This window comes from Dreissena polymorpha, chromosome 14 (assembly GCF_020536995.1).
Source record: "Dreissena polymorpha isolate Duluth1 chromosome 14, UMN_Dpol_1.0, whole genome shotgun sequence".
In the NCBI taxonomy this organism is placed as follows: domain Eukaryota; kingdom Metazoa; phylum Mollusca; class Bivalvia; order Myida; family Dreissenidae; genus Dreissena; species Dreissena polymorpha.
In genome coordinates, this window is record NC_068368.1 from 8,189,407 (window position 1) to 8,215,889 (window position 26,483).

The 26,483-nt window shown below is 35.5% G+C and overlaps 1 protein-coding gene and 1 long non-coding RNA gene across 6 annotated transcripts in view; one reads left to right on the forward strand and one right to left on the reverse strand.

Moving 5' to 3' along the window:
- Positions 1 to 1,337: 1,337 nt before the first annotated feature.
- On the reverse strand, positions 1,338 to 12,738 carry LOC127857149 (uncharacterized). Of its 5 annotated transcripts, none has more exons than XR_008038355.1 (6): positions 12,671 to 12,738; positions 10,840 to 11,010; positions 6,745 to 6,824; positions 3,704 to 3,752; positions 1,743 to 1,834; positions 1,338 to 1,519 (listed from the first exon to the last, which is right to left on the reverse strand). It is a non-coding gene; the product is annotated as an uncharacterized LOC127857149 (long non-coding RNA). The 5 variants fall into 5 exon arrangements; XR_008038356.1 differs by lacking the exon at positions 12,671 to 12,738 and adding an exon at positions 11,504 to 11,550; XR_008038354.1 differs by lacking the exon at positions 12,671 to 12,738 and adding an exon at positions 12,555 to 12,643 and having other exon boundaries at positions 1,339 to 1,519.
- A 13,490-nt stretch (positions 12,739 to 26,228) lies between these two features.
- LOC127857145 (uncharacterized) overlaps positions 26,229 to 26,483 on the forward strand; it is a 103,681-nt gene continuing 103,426 nt past the window's right edge. The window contains exon 1 of the mRNA XM_052393530.1: positions 26,229 to 26,389. The gene's annotated coding sequence lies outside the window, so the exon portion shown is untranslated. The remainder of the gene's footprint in view (positions 26,390 to 26,483) is intronic.

Sequence of the window (26,483 nt, forward strand, 5' to 3'; positions counted from 1 at the left end):
GTATTCATAAAATAAGCGATTTGTGCCACATATATTCGACTTCTGACCTTGAAGGATGACCTTGACCTTTCACCACTCAAAATGTGCAGATCCATGAGATACACATGCATGCCAAATATCAAGTTGCTATCTTCAATATTGCAAAAGTATAATAAAATGAGCGATTTTGGACACATATATTTGACATCTGACCTTGAAGGATGAACTTAACCTTTCACCACTCAAATTGTGCAGCTCAATGAGATGCACATGCATGCCAAATATCAAGTTGCTATCTTGAATATTGAAATACTGCAAAAGTGTACATTAAATGAGCGATTTTGACCCATATATTTGTCCTTTGACCTTGAAGGATGACCTTGACCTTTCACCACTCAAAATGTGCAGCTCCATGAGATACATATGCATGCAAAATATCAAGTTCCTATCTTCAATATTGCAAAAGTTATTGCAAATGTTAAAGTTGGCGCAAACCAACCAATCAACAGACCAACCAACAGACAGGGCAAAAACAATATGTCCCCCACTACTATAGTGGGGGACATAAAAAAGGAACACAATTTTAAATGCAACTTCCAGTGTTTACAAGCTTTTTTTAATTTGACATTTTGACCCACTTTTTGACGTTATGTGATCCAGTTTCAAAGTCAGCTGAGATTACATTGGGCCAAATGCTCTGATCATCTTTCATGAAAAATGCACATAAAAAGGGCCAATTGTGTGTTAACAAGGTTCTACTCTAGCACATTAAGAAAAACTGTCATGTCCACTGGCAGCCATGTTAGTCTACAAACCGGAACCAGTTACAAACTCGACAACTGAGCTATCATTAGAATAAATATTCTGACCAAAATTTATGGAGATATGGCTAAAAATGTCACTTCTAGAGAATTTACAAGGTTTCATTATAGCCATATAAAGACAATTGCCTCGTGCTCTAGTGGATATGTTTTTTGAATAGACATAAAAATTTCGAAACTGGACTGAGCCATCATTTGAACAAATATTCGACCAAAATGCATGAAGATTGGAAAAAAAAACAGTGACTTCACTAGTGTTCAAAAGGTTTCACTATAGCTATATAAGGAAAACTGCCCAGCCTTGTTACATACGGTCATTTATGAAGTTCCACAACTGTTGTCGTACGTTAAACAGTTTTCTAGATAGTAATTTCCCACTATTTTTTCCATCAGTGCAGCTTATGATCAACAATTAACTAGTCACTTCCACTTTAAACCTGTCCACTGTAAACACAAGGTTTACTGTTTTGACCTTTTTATACTTTTTATTTCTTATTGCTTTGAAATATCATCTTATATATAATGTTATAATGTTCGCATGTATCTCCAATTATTTTCTACAACACCGGTTCAATACATTGAGCTGTACACTATAAATGTAGGGACTAAAATATGATGATAACATTTCTCATCTCTTCTTCTTCTTGTCAATCACTCAAATGGAAACACTGGCCCCTGTGGTACACATTCTTTTTGATCAGCATGTTTTGTCTGCCAAACTGAAAAAAAATAATAATCACAAATAAACATTTTAAAGAGAAGTGTAATGCCCCAACATTAATCTTTAGTTTCAAAACAATTGTAATGTCCAAACAAAATTAAACTAAAATACCAAAGTGTGCAAATTCAAATGCTTTTTACTTTGAGCTAATAGAGAGAGTTATACAGACAACAAGACATTTGCACATGGTGAATACTTGTGTTATTTGGATAAGGCATTACCATAATATAGTCTGAGCAGTAGTAGGACGCAATGCATGCCTCTCCAACCGCTCAACTATTGTGACTGCTAGATGATGATTTCAGCTGAGGAGCTAAACAAAAATGAGCAAGGGCCATAGTTCTGCAAAATTTGGGCTCATACATAATTTATTCCTTTAAGATGCCAATGTCTCCAATGTTGACTAGAAATGGCGCGGCAGAGACCGACGCATATCCCCACGCCGCATGTTTGACCCAGGGGCGCCCCAGGGTTGGTAATGGGGCCATGCATAGTTGACCGTATTGTCATAAGAGAAGTTCAGTATCAATTAGAAGTGAATCGGTGTAGAAATGAAGAAATTATAGTAAAAGGCAATTTTGGGTGGGCGTGGCCTATGTGGGAGGGGCACCCCAGGGTTGGTAATGGGGCCATACATAGTTGAGATTGACCGTATTGTCATAAGAGAGGTTCAGTATTAATTTGAAGTAAATGGGTGAAGAACTTTTAAAGTTATCGAAGGATCCAGAAAAGTGTCAGACTGACAGACACAGAGCGCAAACCGTAAGTCCCTCTCCTTTTTCAAGGGTAGGAAACTAACAAGTTTTGATAATAATGTAAAAATAATGGTCAAAACAAGAAACTGATTGAAATACAAAGTTAGGTCGCCCAAAGGGTGTTCTCATTATGTTATATGCACAAACAGGGATTTCAGATATTAAAGGGATCAGGACCATGGATAATTAATAAACCCTCATGTCAATTTTATGTGAATTGCCAGCATTTAATTCTTACGTTCACCTACCATTACTAACATCAAGAGTGTCTTGGTTTGGGTCAAGCTTTCGTATATTGTTTGGAGGCATAGTGTAATAGCTGTGATATTTTAGGAATAAAATGAACCTAAACACAAAACTGAAGCAAATCTGCACCTTTCTAGGTATATTTTGACCTTTGACCTTGAAGGATGACCTTGACCTTTCACCACTCAAAATGTGCAGCTCCATGAGATACCCATGCATGCCAAATATGAAGTTGCTTTCTTCAATATTGCAAAAGTTATGGCAAAATATTAAAGTTGGAGCAAACAAACCAACAGACAGACCAACAGACAGGGCGAAAACAATATGTCCCCCACTATAGTTCATTCCAACGCTCACGGACACTGGAACCCCGGGGAGAGTAGGAAAGCTCCACTATATATATTTCATATATAATAGTCGAGCTAAAAACCCTATTTTACTATGATTCAATGCCATAACTCAGGGGTGTCTGGGTCTATTTGGCCTATTATCTAACTTGACCTAGATGTTATTGCCTTACACATTTTCATGAAGTTTGGTGAAGATCTGATGACAATTGCTAGACTTATTGAACGGAAAATAATCCGGACGGACTGACAGACGGACTTACTAACTTACAGACGGACGGATGGACTAACAAACTAAAGGACGGAGCGATTTTAATATGCCCTCAAAATCGCTGGTTCGGGGGCATAAAAACGACATTGTATAAAATGTATTGTATTTCTTAAACTGTATGAACTGTTATAATATATAACTTATATGTAATTTCCATTTTACATTATCATTACATCTTCTCACGCTAGATTGGAAGTCTCTGAACTGTTATATACAGACAGATCAATCCCTAGTTTATCTTCCAGGGATCAGAAGATGTCTTGAAATCATTATGAACTGTTCCATCATTTAAAATACTGTATGAAATAAATGACAAAGTTATGGCCCAGACAAACTTCAGGTTTAAAACACAATAAGTGACCCCATGACCTAGTTTCTGACCGGGCATGATCCATATTCAAACTTGACCTATACATCATCTAGATACAATTTGTGACCAAGTTTGGGTGAAGATCTGATGAAATTTCGGGACAGACTGACGGACCGACAAAGTGGTTCCTATATAGCCCCCATTACCAAAAAGATAGTATTACCAGCAGTTGGTTTCAATGGAAATTTCTTACCAGACAAGAGGTTTGATGCAAATTGTTGTGAGGGGAAACTGGAAAATATCTGAAACAAAAATAAAGTCTTATATAATTTGAAGCGCTATATTGTTAAGTCAAATTTTAATATTTGATAATCATAATACTGCTAGCTGTCTGATTACAGAGGAGTCTTCACAACATAATGCGTTAACAGTTTTCCTGCAATAAGCAAACAGGACAAAATCAACAACACGAGTATTTATAATATATTCAGAGACAAAGATGATCCATCCATGTCTTTGGAAATAAACAAAGGGCATTTATTTTGGCCTCATTTTAGCCATGTTGATAAATATAATGGGTCATACTGCTTGGTGTGTTACAAGTGAAACACCATCAAAACCAGTGCTCCAGCTTGGCATGAATGGAAGGGCGCAGCACCCTGCCATTCAAAGATTTCAACCTGTCAACCTTGGACACCCTTCATGCCCTTTGATGAAAATGCTGAGTTGGGAATAGGGAGTTACAGTTGTAAGATCGTACGCGAATATCATTTGCCATTTAAAAGGAATCATGATGTTCAAACTTAACCTTTGACCTAGAAGTTGGCAAAGGGTTTGTTTTTAGTTGGTCGCATTTTAGAATTTACAGAGCATATTTTGCAAATCAGTGTGTGCTTAGAAGCCTTAGCTACGGAAAGAACCGCAACTCAATTTGCTAAGAACGATCACCACTGCCTGTCTGCAACAGATGACAAATGATTCTGCTCTAGCAGTGAGTGTATATACCAGCTTGTAAGAAGACATTGGCCAGACTAGTGTTTATCATTAAAGTCTGTACGTATTTGTACCATTTTTGACCTCATCCAAGATATCATTGGGACAAATCTTCGGACAAAGTTTCATGATGATCAGACAATAAATGTGGCCTCTAGAGTGTTAACAAGGTTTTACTATATAGCCATAAAAGAACAAATGCAGAGCCCACTGGCAGCCATGTTTTTCAACCAATCAGCATCATGTTTGAACTCGTCCAAGATATTATTGGGATGAATCTTCTGACCATTTTTCATGAACATCGGAAATAAAAGTGGCCTCTAAAGTGTTAACAAGACTTTACTATAGCCATATAATGAAAAAAATGCCCTGCCCCCTGGAAGTCGTGTTTTCCAAGCAAATGTACCCATTTTCAAACTCTTTCAAGATATCATTGAGACCAATCTTCTGACCAAATTTCATGAAGCTTGACAATAAATGTGGCCTCTAAAGTGTTAACAAGGTTTTACTAAAGCCCTATAAGGAAAAATGCCCCGCCCCCTGGTGGCCATGTTTTTATAGCAACCATACCCATTTTCGAACTCATTCAAGACATCATTAGGACAAATCTTCTGACCAAGTTTCATAAAGATCAGACAATAAATGTGGCCTCTAGAATGTTAACAAGGTTTTACTATAGCCATAGAAGGAAAAATGCTCTGCCCCCTGGCAGCCATGTTTTTCAACCAATCAGCATCATTTTTAAACTTGTCCAAGATATTATTGGGATGAATCTTCTGACCATGTTTCATGAAGATCCGACAATAAATGTGGCCTCTAGGGTGTTAACAAGATTTTACTATAGCCATTTATAGCCATATTAGGAAAAATGCCCCGCCCCTTGGCAGCCATGTTTTTCAAGCAAACATAACCATTTTCAAACTCATCCAAGATATCATTGAGACCAATCTTCTGACCAAATTTCACGAAGATTGGACAATCCGGCCTCTAGAGTGTTCACACGGTTTTACTAAAGCCATATATAACCATATATGGACCATATATAAATAACCATATAAGGAAAAATGCCCCGCCCCCTGGTGGCCATGTTTTTAAAGCAACCAAAACCATTTTCAAACTCATCCAAGATATCATTGGAAAAATGTTCTGACCAAGTTTCATGAAAATCTGACAATAAATGTGGCCTCTAGAGTGATAACAAGGTTTACTATAGCCATATAAGGAAAATGCCCCACCTCATAAATGCCATGTTTTTCAACCAACCGGCGTCATTTTAAAACTTGTCAAAGATATTATTGGGTTGAATCTTAAGTAATATGCATATAATAATGGAAAAAGGGCCATTATTCTTACAAAATGCTTGATACAGTTGTCTGCTCTTCTTTATAGATTGGGGTCATGTTGGTAAATAAGTTTGCAAAATATGAAAGCAATATGTCAAGGGACGTTGAAAATATTTTAGGTGGTACGCCAACTTTAACATAGATTTATCAATAATATGAATATTCAAAATGGTAAAGGGGCCATAATTATTACAAAATGCTTGATAGAGTTGTCTGCTCTTGTTTATAGGTTGGGGTCATGTTGGTAAAGAAAAATGCAAAATATGAAAGCAATATGTCAAGGGACATTGAAAATATTTGGGGTAGTAAACAAACTTAAACATTTGCTGCATTTTCTAAGTGGAAAAGGGGCCATAATTATTACAAAATGCTTGATAGAGTTGTCTGCTCTTGTTAATAGGTTGGGGTCATGTTTGTTAAGAAGTATGCAAAATATGAAAGAAATATGCCAAGGGACATTGAAAATATTTGGGGTAGTACGCAAACTTTTAACATTTGCATGCTCACACTAACGCCAATGCTAAGGCTAACGCAAACGCCGGGTGAGTAGAATTGCTCCACTATATAGATTTCATATATAATAGTCGAGCTAAAAAGGGTCTTTCTGTAAATCTTTAAGAGAACAAATTAAAAACTCAACAGGCCTTTTTATTATTAAATATGCTTGTTTCCATATATAATTTAAGGCCCTAAAATCATTCAGGATATAACTTTGAACATTTTTTACAGAAATAAAATGATCTTAAAGTTCTCTGCAATGCAAAGTAATTTTTACACACTAGATATTAAAAAAAAAAATTGTTAACTTGTCCATGCTATTCGGGCCAGCTGTGCTCTAACTGCCTATGGAAAATCTTGATTATATATATATTATATATATATACCTGTTGTGACCCTTGAGATCCTTATGAAATGTTCATAATTCACTAATAACTGTATGTAAAAAAAATAGTATTACCAGATAATCGGGTTCAAAAGTTATTTCTTTCAAGACAGGATGGTTGGTGGGAAATGTCTTCCGACGAAACTGAAAAACATCTAAAACAAAAAGAAAGTGACTTCTTGTATAATTTGAAGCACTATTCATTTTAATACAATTGTGTTTTGACAGCCATAGTTCTGCTGAGCCTAAAAATTAAAAGTAGGTCAACAAAACACAAAATGAAATCCAATGCATCACCAAATCTTCAACATATCCAATTAATAAAATTAATTGTTATATATAGACGGTTTTGATACATGGCACAACATCAGGGGTGTCAAATGTCCCAAATTTTAAATCCTTATGATAAAGTCTGGAGTCTGAGGCTGTAGGTCCCTTACAGGTAGAGCCCCCCAAAGCCATAGTTTATTGTTCTTTTTATAGTCTTAGTTGCTATTTCTGGTGAGTAAAATGCAAAATATTATAAGCCAGACCACCAGTAACACTCGATGTGTAATTGTCATTTTATATAAATGTTATGAAGAACATCGATAACAAGGGCTGTTTGTAAAACATGCATGCCCCCCATATGGGCTGTCCGTTGTAGTGGCAGCCATTATGTGAATACGTTTTTTGTCACTGTGACCTTGACCTTTGACCTAGTGACCTGAAAATCAATAGGGGTCATCTGCGAGTCATGATCAATGTACCTATGAAGTGTCATGATCCTAGGCAAAAGCATTCTTGAGTTATCATCCGGATTTTTTTTTACTGTTTCGGGTCACCATGACCTTGACCTTTGACCTAGTGACCTGAAAATCAATATGGGTCATCTGCATGTCATGATAAATGTACCCATGAAGTTTCATGATCCTAGGCGTAAGCGTTCTTGAGTTATCATCGGAAACCATTTAACTATTTCGGGTCAACGTGCATTTGGCTTTGACATAGTTACCTCAAAATTAATACGGGTCATCTGCGAGTCATGATCAATCTACCCATAAAGTTTCATGATCCTAGGCATATGTGTTCTTGAGTTATCATCCGGAAACCATTTTACTATTTCGGGTCACCGTGACCTAAACATTTGACCTACTGACCTCAAAATCAATAGGGGGTCATCTGCGAGTCATGATCTATCTACCTATGAAGTTTCATGATCCTAGGCGTATGCGTTTTTGAGTTATCAACCGGACACCATTTACTATTTCGGGTCACCGTGACCTTGACCTAGTGACCTCAAAATCAATAGGGGTCATCTGCAAGTCATGATCAATCTACCTATGAAGTTTCATGATCCTTGGCATATGCGTTCTTGAGTTATCATCCAGAAACCATTTTACTATTTCGGGTCACCATGACCTAGAGCTTTGACCTAGTGACCTCTAAATGAATAGGGATCATCTGCGAGTCATGATCTATCTTCCTATGAAGTTTCATGATCCTAGGCCTAAGCGTTCTTGAGTTATCATCCGGAAACCACCTGGTGGACGGACCGACAGACCGACCAACCGACATGTGCAAAGCAATATACCCCCTCTTCTTCGAAGGGTGGCATAATAAATGTTAATCCACTAACCATACAGTAAAACAACTGTCCAAAAATATATCCAGATATGTCTTTTGCAAATGAAATAATATATGCACTTAGTTTGACAGCAGAAAATGGAAATTTAATGATGGGGGACATATGCTACATTTTGTAGTATGTAAGATTTCTGGAAAGTAGCCAAGAGGTTAGGTCAGTTACCTTTTATGTCCGTGTCAGCGGATAACCAATCAGACAATAGTAAAACAAGGGACAAAATTGTCACAAAACCAGGTTTTCAATGTAGAAAAAAGTCTGATAGAGGGAGACAACTCAAACTGAACTGATTGTTTATAATTAACCCCCTTTGTTTCAAAATAAATATATTTTTAGTTGTGGCGACCTTGACCTTGGAGATATTGACGTAATTCTAAAGTGCAATCGTCCCACGATGGTGAACAAATATGCCAAATCATTTTTAAGTCTCACTGACATAGTTTTGGCCCGGACAAGCTCTTTTATGGCCATTTTTGACCTTTGAACTCAAAGTATGACCTTGACCTTGCATATATTGACGGTATTCTTGTGAGCGACACACCGTCTAATGATGGTGAACAAATGTGCCAAATGATTTTAAATTCTCACCAAGAACCACAACGTTATGGCCCGGACAAGCTTGTTCCGTCCGCCCGCCAGCCGGCATTTGCCAATCTAATAACCCGTTTTTTTCTTTGGAAAACCTTGTTAAAAAGACCAGGAAAAATCCATACTAAGCACACATGCCCGGCATGCCAATGAAGCAATTACAATATTTGTTCACACCCCCTTAAAACAAATCATCGGATTTACACTGATCTAAAATTCAATCCTGAATGGCTCAAATCGGGATTTCCAAATAATCCGGACAATTAACACCCTTGCAACATGCATGGGTTGCTAAGTTACTAAATGTCCTACATATAACAAATTCAGAATTTGTGTACCATCCCACTCACATAAATAGCAATTGCAAGATGATGTCCATTACAAACCTGTTTGTTATCATTCTGACCTTTTTGTACTTCTATAGTTTTTCAAATTTTAATGTGATTAAAGTGCAAACACCTGATTATAGAAGGTATACCTAAGATCATATTGCTTGCCATGAGTACCGGTAATAATCCAACAGATTGGCTTTGTTTGTATGCCAATAGATAGAGCTTGCTCATTCTTTTTCAATATGTGGTTATGGACAACTGTAAACATTACTTCATGTATTTTAAGGGACCTTTGCATTTTTTGGTAAATTGACAAAATAAAACAAGAGCTGTTATCATAGGATGACTTATGCCCCCTTTAAATGCTTGATAGAAGTTATGAGCTTTTCCGAAACCTAAACACAGATTTCGAAACCTAAACGCGGACCCTAAGTTCAAGGTCACAGGGGTCAAAATTTGTGTGCGTATGGAAAGGCCTTGTCCATATACACATGCATACCAAATATGAATGTTATATCTCAAGGGACATAGAAGTTATGAGCATTTTTCAATATCTAAACGCAGATTTCGAAACCTAAACGCGGACCCTAACTTCAAGGTCAAGGTCACAGGGGTAAAATTTTTTGTGCGTATGGAAAGGCCTTGTTCATATACACATGCATACCAAATATGAAGGTTATATCTCAAGGGAAATAGAAGTTATGAGCATTTTTCAAAACCTAAACGCAGATTTCGAAACCTAAACGCGGACCCTAAGTTCAAGGTCACAGGGGTAACAATTTTTGTGCGTATGGAAAGGCCTTGTCCATATACACATGCATACCAAATATGAAGGTTATATCTCAAGGGACATAGAAGTTATGAGCATTTTTCAAAACCTAAACGCAGATATTGAAACCTAAACACGGACCTTAAGTTCAAGGTCAAGGTCACAGGGGTAAAAATTTGTGTTCGTATGGAAAGGCTTTGTCCATATGCACATGCATACCAAATATGAAGGTTATATCTCAAGGGAAATAGAAGTTATGAGCATTTTTCGAAACCTAAACGCAAAGTGTGACAGAAATACGGACCAACAGACGGACAGTCTGATAACTATATGCCCCCTTTTCTTTGAAAGGGGGCATAAAAATTGTTTCAGACTTGCACATTTTTGTTGCAGTTATGATATTTGTGAGAAAACAGTTATACTTAACATTAACAACCTGAAAATGATAAATCGTTGCAAAGCAAAACAATTGAATAATTTGGAGTTCTGTTGTAGTTTTTTGTGACACTACGAGCTTTGCTTATAGAAACTAAAAGTATAAAATATTGTATGAGCATGGATGGCCGTCTTAGCATTAGACTTTTACTCCAGAGGTCAGTGGTTCGAGCCCAGATGAGGATTACTTTTTCTTTTAATTTGTTCTTGTTTTTTAATTGAGCTTTTTAGATTTAATGTTTACATTTATAAATATAACGCATTTAATGACAAACTTCAATACATGCCATAATCTGTTATAAGGTCCCTTAACTACCAAGATGAGTATCAAGGAACCTGAGTGAAACATTTTATTTTATTTCGGATATATACAGGACTGCTTATTGGAAACAAAAAGTTTGCTCGATTCTTGAATGACTTACAAAAATGTTTATCAAATCAAGTAGGTTCGTTTATTCTTCGTCTGTTGTCCCATCTCGCCAACAGTCAACCAGCTCCCTCCAGGCTTGTCAGTTCCAGGCGAGTCTCTCTAGCTGCCCCCATTTTGGCCCATCTGCTTAGAATCTGCATCCAGGTCACGGCGCCAGGTGTTACTGTATTTGAAATAAAGTAGGTTGGATGCCATTAAATGTGACTTTAAACACCATAATGACAGACAAAATAACAGGTTTATTTCCCTTCAATTAATAACAAGCAAATTCATTGAATTGATATCCCCCGCTAATTAGCTTCTGGACACAAAAGTGTTATATTTGACACTCAGGTAAAAAAGCATTTTTTTAGGTTCGAAGGGCCATAACTCCGTTATTAACAGATAGTGTACAATGCCATTTGGCATGCATCATCCTCTTATCTATACATATACTCATACCAAGTTTCAATGAAATCCACCAAAGCACTTCCAAGATATGGCTCCCAACACAAAAGTGCCGGATGGACGGAAAGACGGGCGGACAAGGCCAAAACAATATCCCTCCGCCTATTGCAGGGTGATAATAACATGAATGTAAATTAAAGCCAGCACATATATGAATTAACTGCCTAGATGGGTGTATTAAATATAATTTAGGGCTGTACAATACTTACTGATATGTGAGCATATATTTACTTTTAGTAAATATAAATAAATGTAACAGTAATACTTACATACTTGTGACTGTGAGTTTATACATGTAACTCAGGGGGTTTTTTTGCCCGATTTTATAGCCGAAATTCGGCTATGTTCCCAATCCCAAAAAGTATACTTTTTTCCCAAAATGTGGCAAAAATTCCCAAATAAAAAAAAAAAAAAAAAAAAAAATTTTTTTTTTTTTTTTTTTTTTTAGAAAGAAGTCTTATGTGTATTTTATCTCAATTTAAATTCAATTACATCTAACAAAGTTTTATATGATTTTTTTCTTTTAATTTGAATGATTATAAAGAGTTAAATCAAATTTAGTATTTCCCTAATTAGTGGACTTTTCGTGTGGAAAAAAAGGCTAATGAATTTATTTTCCCAATTTCATGAAAATGCCGATAAAATTCCCAATTCCAAAGCCATGGGCTATCTTCCCAAAAAGTGGGAAAAAAAACCTGTAACTAAACTTCCTTTATAATTTTATAACAGTTTTTTTATTCCTGCCATAGTATAAAGAAGTCACTTGCTCAATAACACATTTAAGCATGAGCTGTTTTTTTTAATCTGCATACATAAGAAAACATCGAAAAAAAACACAAGAGGAGCATGTATCCGAAAGTAAATTACGTCCGAAATCAGGCAAGTTAAGCATGCGCGAAATTCACCAAAACATCGATTAAATATGGTTTAAACAGAATCATATGTAAAACGTGAATGATAAATTAAACATTATCCAACAAAAGCATGCAGCTTTAACCAAAAAACAACAGCAAAAATCAGCAATATAGCGATGTTGTTGAATAACTCGGCGAAGGCTAGCAAGAAGAGAATTTTCCAGGGGAAACAACTAAAAAGTAATGCAAACGGATTTAAATGGCTCATGCACGAAAGTTTATAATATAGCAACAACACATGATTTAGCTATAGAATTAGAATGCGAAAGATTTTTTTAACTATTACTCGAAGATTCCTTAACTAAATAAAATATCAATAAAAGTTAAAACTTTGAGTTTGACCTACTTAGCAATCAATGGTCAAAACAACCTCGAAATAGCTTTTTCTTCATGTCAACAATACAATTGTTGAGTTAATGTTGACGTAATACTAATTATGATAATACTATCCATATTCTCTACCTAGAATATTCATCATATTAAAATATCCAATAAATGTAGTTTATTTCTTTTCACGCTAACAATTCAAGATGCTTGGGCATGCGCATTGCTAGCCTATTTGGTTTGGTCCCGCCTTTTTCTCCATATATGGTCATTTGAGCTTGTGGACGGCCGTGGACCATCCACCTACAGCTGATTAGCCTGTGCGGACTGCACAGGCTAATCTGGGACGACACTTTACGCACATGAATTAAGCCCAGTTTTATCAGAACAAGACACAAATGAATATTTGTTATGCTCAATAATTTGCTGCTTAACTATCAATGCCCATATAACACGTGTAATACTACTGTGATCAATAATAGCGTAAATTCATAGTTTACAATATAAGCAATTGTGCATGGTGTATTTGTGTTATATACCCAAAACTAATAATGAGTGTGATTTTAACAAGTATACACAGGTGATATTCTTTACTGTACAGTCAATGCACCTGCATGGCAGAACTGACTATATATATAAATAACGATTGTTGTAGTAACTTTAAAGCAGTCCGCTTGTTCATTTATTAGATGTATTTTGTATTTAGACTGAATAAACTGAAACATTTGCAGTTACTACACTTTGTGGTAAGTTGTTATTTTTTTTTACAGGATAAGAATATGTGACAGTGCAGTTTACAACAATTTCATCACAATACTGAAATTAAAGTGAAATCAGTACTACATGCACATGACTAATTTAATAGTTCACACATTCTTGTTGAATTTTCAAACAAACGAAAACTCTTCGTTTAATAAAGAAACAGTGTAAACAATTATTCTCATCATTCAACAGGGTAGCAAGTCTTAATGGTTTAAAGGTTGGAGTTTCTTCCAACTGAAAAAACGAATGTTGAAATATTTTATATAACTTCTCAAACTTCAATATAAAAAATATATATGAAACATAGGTTTATTAAAACTAGCCTACATAGTTAACCAAGTAATCGAAACATTTACGTACCTGGTATTATATTGTCTTTTCAGTCATATATACACCCTACGATGCACTAATATAGTTTCATAATGTCAATTATGAATGAAATATTTCGGATTTATATGGGTAGAAGTATTGTTAATTATCAAACACACCGATTGAAGCATTACACGATGCGTTTTCGATAGCATAAATGTATACTATAACAGTCCAAATAAGATCAATAAAGGCCATTGTTTGGTATCAAAAGTCTTCGATTTCGGTCGTGTAAGACGCAATTTTCTTCCGAGACTTTAAAATGTAAACATGCCTGTTTATATTGACCGGTAAAGTATGTACATGTTTGGGCCTACCATTAAAAACAAAAACAATGTTTGTTTTTTAAATAATTTTTATATACACACATATTTAAGCAGTAATAAATACGTCCTTTAAAGAGCGGATATATATATATAATTATTTATTTTTTATTTCGCAAAATCACTCAATTTTTGCTACTGTACATAACTGACACAGTCCCTTTAAAAGAACGTCCCATCTCAAATGTAATGGTAAAACGTAGTTCCTCACGAATGCAGTGCGTTTGGAAATATAGAACGTATCCTTGCAAATATACTGATGTGGATTCCATCGTGAATGAACCTCGTTAAGGATAATCATACAAATTATTATTGAGTATGAACAAAATACAGCATGTCAGCACTTATTTCAGGGATCAACATCCCTGATTTCCACATATACGGCTTGGGGTGAACCATCAGTCAAAACGGCTCCGTGATTGTTTGACCAATGTCACCATATTCCCATTCCCATTTTTTAGAACCCAATTCATCTTGCCAGGACGGTCTTAGCAAACCATAACTTCGGTACCAGATAGTCTGGTCAGTAGCCATTTCCACCTAACCCACCTCTCCGGGTCCCAAAGAAAACTCATATCGCCTAATTCGAACAGTCGCCTTTACCACAGCAGATACTCACTGTCAAGTCATCATGTTAAGTTTAGACAGGCGTGTGTGTGTGTGGTTAAAGAAGTGATAAATTTCCGATTTATTCCGAAATGTCTGATGTTCGGAACTGAACCACCTTGGGGATAATGTCTTTAGTAATGGCAGTTTAAAGGGTAACATAAATGGTGCGGTGTGGTTAAGACGACTGGATCAACTCTGAAGATTGGGTTGCTTCAAGTACCCAGACTAGTTTTTAAGGTAGCTGGTATAGATAAGGCGAAAGGGTCCACTCGATTAACTGAGTTGTTTCAAGGAACATTGAATATAACTCGTCACATTAAATATATATTTAGTGCCTGTCTGGGCGGGGATAAGGACGGACTTCTGCGAGGCCTAGCCAAAAGCTGATAAGGCTTCGCCTTCAGTATGTCAAACGTCTCCTTTAATTTAAAAACAACATCCTCTACTACAACAACCATTAAGCACAATCTTACTATTCGGAGCTACTCTAACCTCCACGGACTCCATCCGTTCTTTGCACTCTACCTTTTGTACCATCTGACCTCCAAAACTTTAAACTGAGAGTGAAAATGGCCCATTTGAGCTTTTCTGAGGCCCGCTCTATGGACACAGGTATATGCTTAATCTACACCTTAACCGACACTCTCTCTTTCGCAATCATGAAGAACCTCATTATTTATTTCTGCACTATATACTATTCTCGCTATTTCCTAAATAGATTGCCAGAAATGATCAACACCCTATCTTCCTATTACATTGGCGCTTCACGCCTTGCCCTTACTGTTACTTCTTATCAGCCAAACTCTACTCTACCTCAATCCCTCCTAATCAATAATCAATGCTTAGTATTCACGTGCCTTATCTGTCTAGAAGAGAAACAAGTCATCTCTATTCTACCCGTCCTTCCTCTCAATGTAAAGAAGTGAAACTCAAGCTGCTGGAGCAGTATTGAATTCTTATTATATACAATTAGTTGGTCCTTGTTTTAAGGCAAGAGACCGATTGCCTAAACAGTACAAAACAGCACAAAAACACAATACAAAACAACATAAACACATATAAGAATAAAGCTGGGGTCACCGCCTTGGAACGGTCAATGCAATACAAAGATTGCGGCATATTTGTCGGATTTGGTCAGGAACTCTTGCGAGCCTCCCCTAACAACCATATACCATAGACAGAGAGTGCAACATGCATTGCTCCTTATCCAGAGATAAATCTTTCTGGTCAGCGGTTACCAAAGCCATATTATCGATGACACAACGAGCCGCGTTAGAAACAGCCAGCGACGCATTGCGAGGTGTTGCCACGGTCTTGTCTTCTTGCGGTTCATGTATAACTTGTGGCGAATCACATACACGGACATTGCCGACTGGAGCATGTATGCATTGACTCTGACAGACTGCCAACGTATATTGTAACTGCAAAACAAGTGAGACCGTCGTCTGACTGGTATTAACTTGGCTGTGCCTCATTGGTCATGGTCATCTGCGTCATCATACTGTACAGGATGTTCCTCTTGTACCAAAAGTATATTTTTAACAATCCGATTTCACACAGGCTTCACTGACAACTGATGTAACCCGACTTCAACTTTGGGCTGTGTTGCGGCCTAGTACTGAAAATACTTTTTCTCCTGCGCCATCAGTGTTGCAGACCGATGTTGCAAATTCTTCTCAAATAACTCCTGCTGCCTATTCCATTTCCATCTTGGGCTATACCAATTAAGGCCTCGCCCCTGTTACCCCAACACAGCATCGGGTGAGTGAACATAAGAAGCCGGAGGACCACTGAAGGAAACGTTTGGAATAATGGCTTTTACGTCTCTTTGGCTTCTCATTCCTCACCGACCGTTTCAGTAACTGGTCCGATAGGTTGCGTCATCCCCTGATCATCCCAATCCCCTATTTAACCACTCTCCTTCTCGGACATAACCGCAGATTCAGATTTACTGAACTTTAGTATGATCCACAACAGATCAAACGGCATGATATTTGGTAGATCAGCCGAATTTTCCGCCGGAATACGTCCATGCTTTTCCCCGCATACCAAAATTGACTGAGCAACCTTGACGTCAATACACGGAACCTTATGGGATTCAGCCAAAACATACATATAAGATTCGACTGTTTTCATCGGTTCCATGTTATTGAGTTATCTTGTCTAATGAATAAATTTACAACCGAAATCCCGCATGTAATAGTTCGTTTGCAACAATTATTAGGAGGTACTCGAATTTTGATATCCCGCTATACGGTGTTTTAGATGCTCACATGTTAATTCTGCATCAAGTAATAAAAGTTATATTTTGATTTATTAGAGAAATTACGATATTACCACGATGGTCGCGCTGATAATTTAAATACAGATATACTGCAATCCATAAAATTCTTTCCAATATTTATTTTGAAAGAAAACGGAAAGATCAACATTACTATCTGGCTTTAATCAAAGTAACTTTAATTTTCTTAAATTGTTTACACTGTAAATAAGATCTGTATTAAGAAATTGATTTTGTTTTAAGTGCTTGCTAGCAATTACATTTATTCCTGAATTTTGAAGCTTAATATGAATTAATTTGAAGCGTCATTCTAATGTTTACCGCTTGTCTGACGATCTGTGATCGAAGATAAATAACCCGTTTTAATATCTTTAAATTGATAATTGAATAAATTAAACGGTATTGACAAAAATCTATTTACTACAGTTAAATAGCCCAATTTAAAGGCGCCTTTTCAGAGATTTTGGCATGTTTTGAAGTTTGTCATTAAATGCTTTATTTTGATAAATGTTAATATTAGATATAAAAAAGCTCCAGTTAAAATTGAAGAAAACAATTTAAAAACAGGTAACCCTCAGAAGGGCTCGAACCTCTGACCCCTGGAGTCTTGGAGTAAAACGTCCCCCACTTAGATCACTCGGCCATATTTCCGGATGCAATACCTTATCACTGCAACATTCATATCTACACGCAATTTGAAAATGAAAATTTGAACCTATTGGAATAGTTTCACAATGAATTAAGTGAATTGATAAATACGTATATTAATTTGATTAATGACTTAATCGTGTATTCAAAAAATGGTGAAACATTTGCCAAAGTCTGAGTGAACAAGTATTCAAGAGCAAGTGTTCATAAAGGAAAACATTGTTCTATTTTTTTATATTTAATTTAATTATTTAATTGCAATAAAAAAAGAATCAAAAAATAATCTCCCAATATTTCTGCCTTATCACGCTATCACTTTGTATAGCTGACTGTTGACGTGCAAACATTTGCGTTGGTTGTTGCTCGCAATGCCATTTGTAGTGCTTACCCTTGAAAATTTGCTTGTCTGGATTCCATCCAGAATGTATATCTAGTTTATTTGATAATACAGTATGCAATAAGCCCATGAGTATACATGAAATGTTACATACAATTATCAAAACAAGAGAGTCACAGGTCATTCGAATCATAAACATAAGATATATCGGTACATTGTAAAGCAAAGTATTCGGTACGTCAGGTAGGATATGCATCGATATTTGTATTGAGTAAGAACAAAGCACAGCCTTTAATCATAAGGTTCAGTACACGACAATCCGTGTCACAACGCGCCTAAAACGGTAAAGCCAAATTCAACAATAATGCTGTAAAACTGTACGTCAAAGTACGAGTGCGGTATTCGACAAAAATAATAACAAAAAAAATCGATGGAAGTTTACGTGTTTTTGTTTTGATCCGAATGTTGATAACACTTCGATAATACAGAGGAGTTCAGATACTCGACTTATTTTTTACACACTCCAAATCGCGAGTGCGTCAAAAATGTTTTCCGTCCGTCAAATATTACGTCCCGTCAATAGTACTCAATAATTTAATGCTTTAATTAATTGTAAAACATTCCGTCGGTGTTCATTCTTTTGTACAAATAATTGGCTTGGATTGGAATTTGATACAACATTCAATTAATCACTTCTTTGTCTCAATGTGTGTACTTGCACTACAAATCATTATGTCAATACTTTGTTCACATTATGCTTTTTTCACTTTAATGAACGCTAGTATTTTTAATTAATGTAATACAAACAGCTGTGAAACTCGAGTGAACTTGTTAATATATGAAACCACGCTCTGCAAGATTAATGTGGGTTCTTTAATTTCAGTGAGGCAAACATTACGTCTTTATTGGAACTGTTAAGTAAAACATTTGACATTTCCTTTGTGGAACGAGTAGTATGTTAACGAATATAAATAGCGAAAGTTATGAGAAATTGAGATGTGATTGACAAATTACGGAGTTTTCATTGAGCGATATGACATTTTTATTTATAAAGCCGTATGCCAAATGTAAGTGTTCCATTGCAATAAACTTATAAAATATTAAGCAAATGTTCATGTATACATTATATAGTGGTATGATGTGTTAATATATTCATCGTATTAAAACAATCGTGTTAATATTGTCGATTATGCACACAAAACTTTTAATCAAAGGAAGAAACGATTCTCACACATTATTCGCAAGTATAACACGACATAATTAACAACGTGATCATATATATATAGCACATGGCACGAGTTGTCATATCATACCATATTTTATTAAACGAGTTGAGGAAGTTTGTTAGTAAGTGAACCTTTGGCGAGCTTGCTAATGAATTTCCTGGATCATATACAATATGGTATGATATGACAACGTGTGTCATCTCTTTTATCACATGCTGTTAAATGAGCAAATTCAATAAATATTTAGGCAAACATAACAATAAATCCGGAATGCTGTTTACATTTCGTGACGTCATTTGACGTTGCAACGTCATTTCAGCAAAATAACAAAATGCGATTGGTCATTATCGAAAACTAAGCCAATTAAAACGCTTAAAAATGTTGTACTACACATGTGTAATATAAACAATATGTAATGGTTTTATTACATGGGAAACAGGGTATAGCATGTGATAAAAAAAAGAAAAGTTAGAGTAGCATGTAATGTGTTGCCAGTATTTGTTTATATAGTCATACCCAAGTTCACAGTGTTATGGATTTGTCATAGACCTTATGGTATGACGGACTACCTTTGCGATAATAAACATTTTATTAAGATTTATTCATGTAGCAGACTAGCATTTTCTAAGTAAAAATAAACACCCTTCCTAAAGTCGGGTTACACTTAAAAGTCTGGGTCAGTAACTGTAACGTTCTCATGGCCATGACGACATATGAATGAAAAGTGTTATTTGAGTATCTGTAACACACAAGTATGTATTGAGTTATTTCCCGAAACTATCAAGCTGAAGTTCAAACAAGGAGATACTTATTCTGTCAAAATGTAAGTCAGAGTTATGGGCGTTTTCAGCGAAATCCTACTTTGCCATCGAACACAAGGGTACAATTTTAGTTTAATGACTGACGCACAAACAAAACGATAAGGAGGTACTGCACTTTAAGCGGAGATGTCCATTACTAACGAGTGAGTAGTTATGCTCGAACTATTCGATGTTAAGTCATGCAAATAAAGTCGATGTGGACAATTACATCGGTATCTTCATATAAACCGTCCATCCCCCATACAGTGTGTGTATGGTAACGTGGGCTAGTGCAGGATATAAAGACGCCCGTCCAAAAGACAACCTTTACTCTACAACTGTTAAACGTCTTTAAGGGACCTTTTCACATATTTGGCATGTACAGAAATTTATCATTAAATACTTTATATTGCTAAATGTTAGAATTGGATCTAAAAAGCTCCAGTAAAAAAACAAAATTAAAATTAAAGAAAACAGTAACCCTCAACTGGGCTCGATCCACTTACTCTAGGAGTAAAAGTCTAACGCTTAGACCACTCGGCCATCCGTGCTCATACAATGATTGATGTATTTTATGCTTTATATAAACAATCCTCGTATCGACACAGAATTAAACGACAACAACAGAACTCTCCAAATTATTCAATCGTTTCGCGTTGCAACGCTTTGTAATTTTCAGGTTTTTAAAATCGTCAAAATATGCATGTTATTGATATCTTAGAGCATGGCATATGTTTAGTTTTACTGTTTGCTCATAAATATCATATACAAAACGAAAAGTTGCCAATCTGATTTTTTTACATGTTTGTCAATTTACCAAAACGTGAAAAGGTCCCTTTAGAGGTGTAGGTAATTGGTGAGCAGATAAACGAACCTGTGACCATTGAGTTTTCTTCCAAGTGTGTTATGACTTTACAAGGACTTGGTAATGAATAAATAGTCGAACGTGCTGTATTTATAACAACCGGAACCAGATGGTAGACAATTTATAATACCATCGATCAAATTTGAACAAATGGATAAATCACAATCACGCCCGGTAAACCAACTTATGAATCACCGATAGGGATACGCTTAAAATCATAAGTTGTACTTCCGAAAATAAATACACATTGTGTACGGTACATTTGAACTTAGTATATATTTTTATTTAGAATCCGTCCCGAAATCGTGTTTCTAGTGATGACCTAGATAGACAATGGTGATAGCGTTTCGCATTTCCATCGAAGATCTTACTCGTAACAATCGGAAAGTGTATCCATTGTGTCATAATTCAATATTTAACACAGCAATATAAAGAAGTGAAACTCCAGCTGCTGGAGCAGTATTGAATTTTCATTAAAAACAATTAGTTGGTCCTTTATTTAAGGCAAGTGACCGATTGCCAAAACAGTACAAAACAGCACAATACAGCACAATACAAACCAACATAAAATTTAACACAAAATATTAATAAAGCTGGGGTCGCCGCCTTGGAACGGTCAATGCAAAGCATTGGGGGTTTAAACCTGGTTATAGAGCGCTCAACCTCACACTTGGCCCAGCAATATTCCGAAGCTTCTCCGTTGTCGCAAATCGGTTTGAAACGGCCACAATTCATTAAAATATGATAATGATACATACGTAAGTTAAACTCGTATTCAGTATATCTCTCGCTCGTGTGAATTACTTTGGGGGGGGGGGGAGGTCGTTATATATTGCCGTGCAGCAAGAAACGAAGACTATTAGTTTACTTATTGATTATGATACTATAAGTGATGATGACATCATCTTTATCACTGCTGGAATTATTATTGTTTGATATGTCATTCAATAGTTTTTCTTGCTTAAACACTGATTAGCAATACACGAACTAAATTTGATGATTTTTGTTTCAGGGATCGTAGATAATTGTAAACTGTAAAACATGTTCAGAGATTAACACCATTACAACCATTGATAATACATTCTGATCCGTTCTAACAGCACCACCACAACTAGGACACTACTTAGACCACGACCACAATAATGTTGGATATCTTACTTATGGGTATCTCGCATAACTTAGAATTGCATGCAAATGCCTTCTGTATAGACTGTCATTCGTCATTCATGAATGGTTAAACTAACGGCAATATTATATATTTCATTTCCCCAGGATTTTGGTCAGGCACAGCGGTGACACAGCAATTAAAACACAACATATTGTTTTATTATTTATGATGTCTTAATTTATTTCATTTATGTCAAATATTATAATATTAAACAACAAGCAAAATAGCAATAGGCATTTCAACGTAAATGATTGAAAGAAACAACAACAATACATATTTTTCCATAAGTACACAGAAATACATTGTTAAATTTACAAAAAAATGTTGTCCGTAGCTTCTCCTGGTGCTTCTCCTGGTGCCAGACATCAACCGTTCTTCCACAGTCCACTGCTTCAATATCTAGTTCTTTTATGCTGACCACCATCAGAGCGCTGAGGACTGCAGACTTTAGGCGAGAACAATTGTATACCCTTTTCATTGAGCTGAAGCCCTTTTCGCAGTCTTAAATACGCACAACGTGTTAATTACTCTGACATTAGATCTTTTAAATCGTTTCGAATTAAATAGAAAGAGATATTTAAGCTAAAAAGCATATTTTGTTTGTGTTCTTGACAGCCGAGTCAAGCATCTTCCAGCTGAAGATGTATATGTAGGGAGGAGCAGGCGAACAACTTACCTAGATTATTATGAGGGATATATTTTGTTGTATGAGGAATTTCCTGCTTCATCAACCAGCTCAAATACTTGAAGGCTGCCAGCATGGTACTCTTCTGTACAGGGCATAGATCTTTAAGCTGCCCAACCAGATTTCTCAGTCGGTTTACCATCAGCTGTTTGGCCTGGGTTGGGTCATTGTCTTCTAATACTGTTTCAGTGAATGATACACATTTATTTTTCATTTGCGGTTTTGTTTTAAGTTGTTTTCACTACAAATTAAAAAAACCCAATAAAGGTCAGTAGAAATATTTTTAACTCCGTCAAGCTTCTGTGACCTATGGAAAATCTTGATTTCAACTACTGTCGAACACATTGGCGTGTTGCTTGAATCGCCTGCTTTATGGTCTCATGACTACTGGCAACGTCCTGGACACTTCCACTTGAACTAATTGCACTATCTTACAAAGACGATTCATTAAAAGTCTTGACCAAGAAACAAGTAATTGCAGATTTCCCAGACACAATAACTGGTCGTTTCCTAAGTTTAATCATCTTATCATGCATTAAAACTTAAGAACAAATGGTTGCATGTATATAACGTATTCCTTAAATATCAAAGAACCTATTGAACGTGAATAATGAAAAAATTGATGCTGTTAATTTATATTCGCCATCGAGAAAATAGTGTGGAATCATTTTAAGAAGGCGAGAGCAATCAGACATTTGGCTTCATTTAATTGAAATTATAAATTCAATTAACCACTACCGCAACAAACACCTGTCACTGCTTATTGTTAAAACACCCATGAAATAGTTGTTAACAGTTAAACTAAAACAAACAAACAAATAAGGATACCTTTAAATTATATTACGCAACGTGTACCGGTATACTCGATCGGTATTGACCATTACTAGTGGACAAACATTATTGACCCCCATAGACAACCCGTAAAACGTGTACACCTCTTATATAAGTCTTTATGCCCACCACGATATTTAGCGCGTGCTTGTTTTGGTTGGCCGTTGGCCGAATGCAGACAACAAGCGCTTGTGAAATATTCAAGCGTTGCGGCCACATGATCGGAAAATCAAGCGCCGCGGCGGAATATATTTTAAAGTCCAAGCACCGCGGGGCCGCTGTGCTAAAACCGCCTGGGGAAATGCCTATATATATATATATATATATTGTATAACAGACAGTAGTCAATAACTGACATAGGTTATAGACTAAAACGTTTCATGAACAGATAACACATCATTTTCAAATTAAACCGATGTACTGTAAAAAGCAATACAACAGTGTAGACCAGTTATGCGGATCAACTTGATGCGGTTTTTAATATAATGATCAACTTTCGGTATAACTCTACATTGGAAGATAAACGAATGCTGTGAAGGATTCAGGTTCTTGTGCATTTTGTTAAAAGAAGTTCTTTCGGGTAACGAGACAAACATTATTAAGAAATTAAATTGAATAGCAATCTTTAATAGATATTAAAACGCGTACCCTTACATGTTCTGCAAACATTATAATTTTCATTTATCTATATTATGACGATGTGATTATTATTATTTCTATAATATGATAACGAAAGGCGATGGTTACTTAATAAACGTCATGATTTAATTTATTCCACGTGTGATATGTTATTATAAACTTTTTTATAACAGGGCAACGACAGACCTGAAACTAATTTTTAAAATAAAATTTAACAGTTCAAAAGCATAACATTATGTATTAAATTGAAATCGGCATTTATTGACATTATAATTGCTGTGAAAACATTCACTCATTCCACAATATATCACGGCAATCTTAATAAAAGTAGGATTCATTATCTGTTAATGCACGTCTGGTATTCAAAGTAATCCATACATCATTTAGCGCAGCACGCTGTTTTTATTGAAAGACATTAAATAATTCGAGCTTGTCAAATGTAACGAATCGAAAAGAATGCCATCCACTTGAAATTAACTTGAACAAATATAAGTTTAATGTTGTTTATTTGCTCAGTTAATGAATTAGATATTTTGCACGTCGTATAGATTCCACAAAGCGTTCATTTCTTTCAAAACTTTAAGTAATTGACACTTAGGAATTTTGTTTTTCTCTAGGAACGTGTTACTTTCCATGTATACCAGTTACAAACGTGATTTGCATATCGAAGAAGGTAAGTGCAACATGAACATCACGATGAAGGCTTTACAGGTGGAATATTCGTTATACATGTAATAGCTGTCCGTGTGACAAGTTCGGACAAGTTCGGTCTTATTTTTAAGTAACCACGTACTCTTGTGAGTGTATATAATATTTTATGTCAAAATTTAAGCTTAAACTTCGCAACACATTGGAATATGATGACCCTATAATAAAGAGTTTGCTCTTGTGACATTTCAGCCTAACAGTCACGACACTGTTTTCGCGATGAATGAGTCTATATTTAGTTAAATAAAATGATTGTTTAAGATAAAAAAAATAAGTTGCTAATCTCAGACATAAAAATGAGTAAATGTAACTTAAACGCACAGTTAAAACTATTTTTCAAACCCTTCATGCTATTAATGATTAACTAATTTAACCAGGAGTAAGCATAAAACAGTGTCGCGTGTAATGGTGAATGCGTTTGTGATGCAGTGTTACAGGGATGTACTGTAAACAACTGAATCATACGATCCGAATCTATACATTTTGGCAACAACAAAACATTTAATAAATATTAAATTTCAGTTTAAGATATCATTTGGTCAAAATATGTAGTGCTGGTCTCTACACTTTCGAGTAATAAACTAATTATAACATAACAACCTCTTGTAAACGATATTACATAAAATTACGTTCCATCTTTTATAGTTGCAAAAAGTGGTGACACTTGATAAAAATACGTACTCTGTACTATACGTTTTCATTTAAAAGGTTACTTGCTTAATTTAAACTCACTGAAATAATATTTGCCTTACCAATAACTCATCAAAAATGTCGGTAATTATTAACAAATATGATTATTTCATATAGTGTTCTTATCGTAAAAAGCCATTCGCAGTACGTTATCTATATCATGCTGTATAAACCAAACAATTGTTTAACATGAAAATAACTCCGGTGTTGTGGATGTATGGTAAACAAGTATATATACATATGCTTATGGAAAAATGCGTATACATGTATTCTTGATGTCTTTTGGTAAAATACTAATTTAGAGCCATGCGGACATCTCAAGGATTCTTTAAGAAAAAATCAGATATATTTTTAATGCTTAATGAAATTTGATCTGTAAATTACAAGAGCAATATCAATATATTTAGATTATTCGTCATGTTATGAAGGTGGGACCACATTATGTCACGATGATTTATGGTGTGGTTTAAAAATTAAAAAGATAATACAGAAGTTATTTCACGATATCAATCGACATTACAATATTTGACGATCGAATACTGAACTAATTATTAGCGGTATGAAACAAATGACTAACTTTCTAAACATATATTTGTTCTGACACTATCCCTTTAGAGGTTCTTACAATGTCAATATTTTATCAAATAGTTGAATGAAACAAATAAAAAATGGTTTGTTTGATAATTTGCTTAACGCCTTCTGTTTCAATAGAAGGTTTCTGAAACGCATTGTTAACCGTAGCACGGTATACCATTGCCTTGTTTATTATTGACCAATTAAAATCGACGCGTCCGAGTTGTAAGACATTTCAGTCTTTATAAAAAGCATGCTTTGGATTGAATTGTCCAGAAATATTGATCAATTATATATCGTACAGGCATTTCATAGATAAGGAGTTTATTCCGGAGAAAATTGCGTAAGTATTATGTTTTTAATGAGTTGTCATTATTGTATATAAATATATGGGCTGTTTGGTTTTTGGGTGATAAAGATGGTGTTTTGTGTATTGT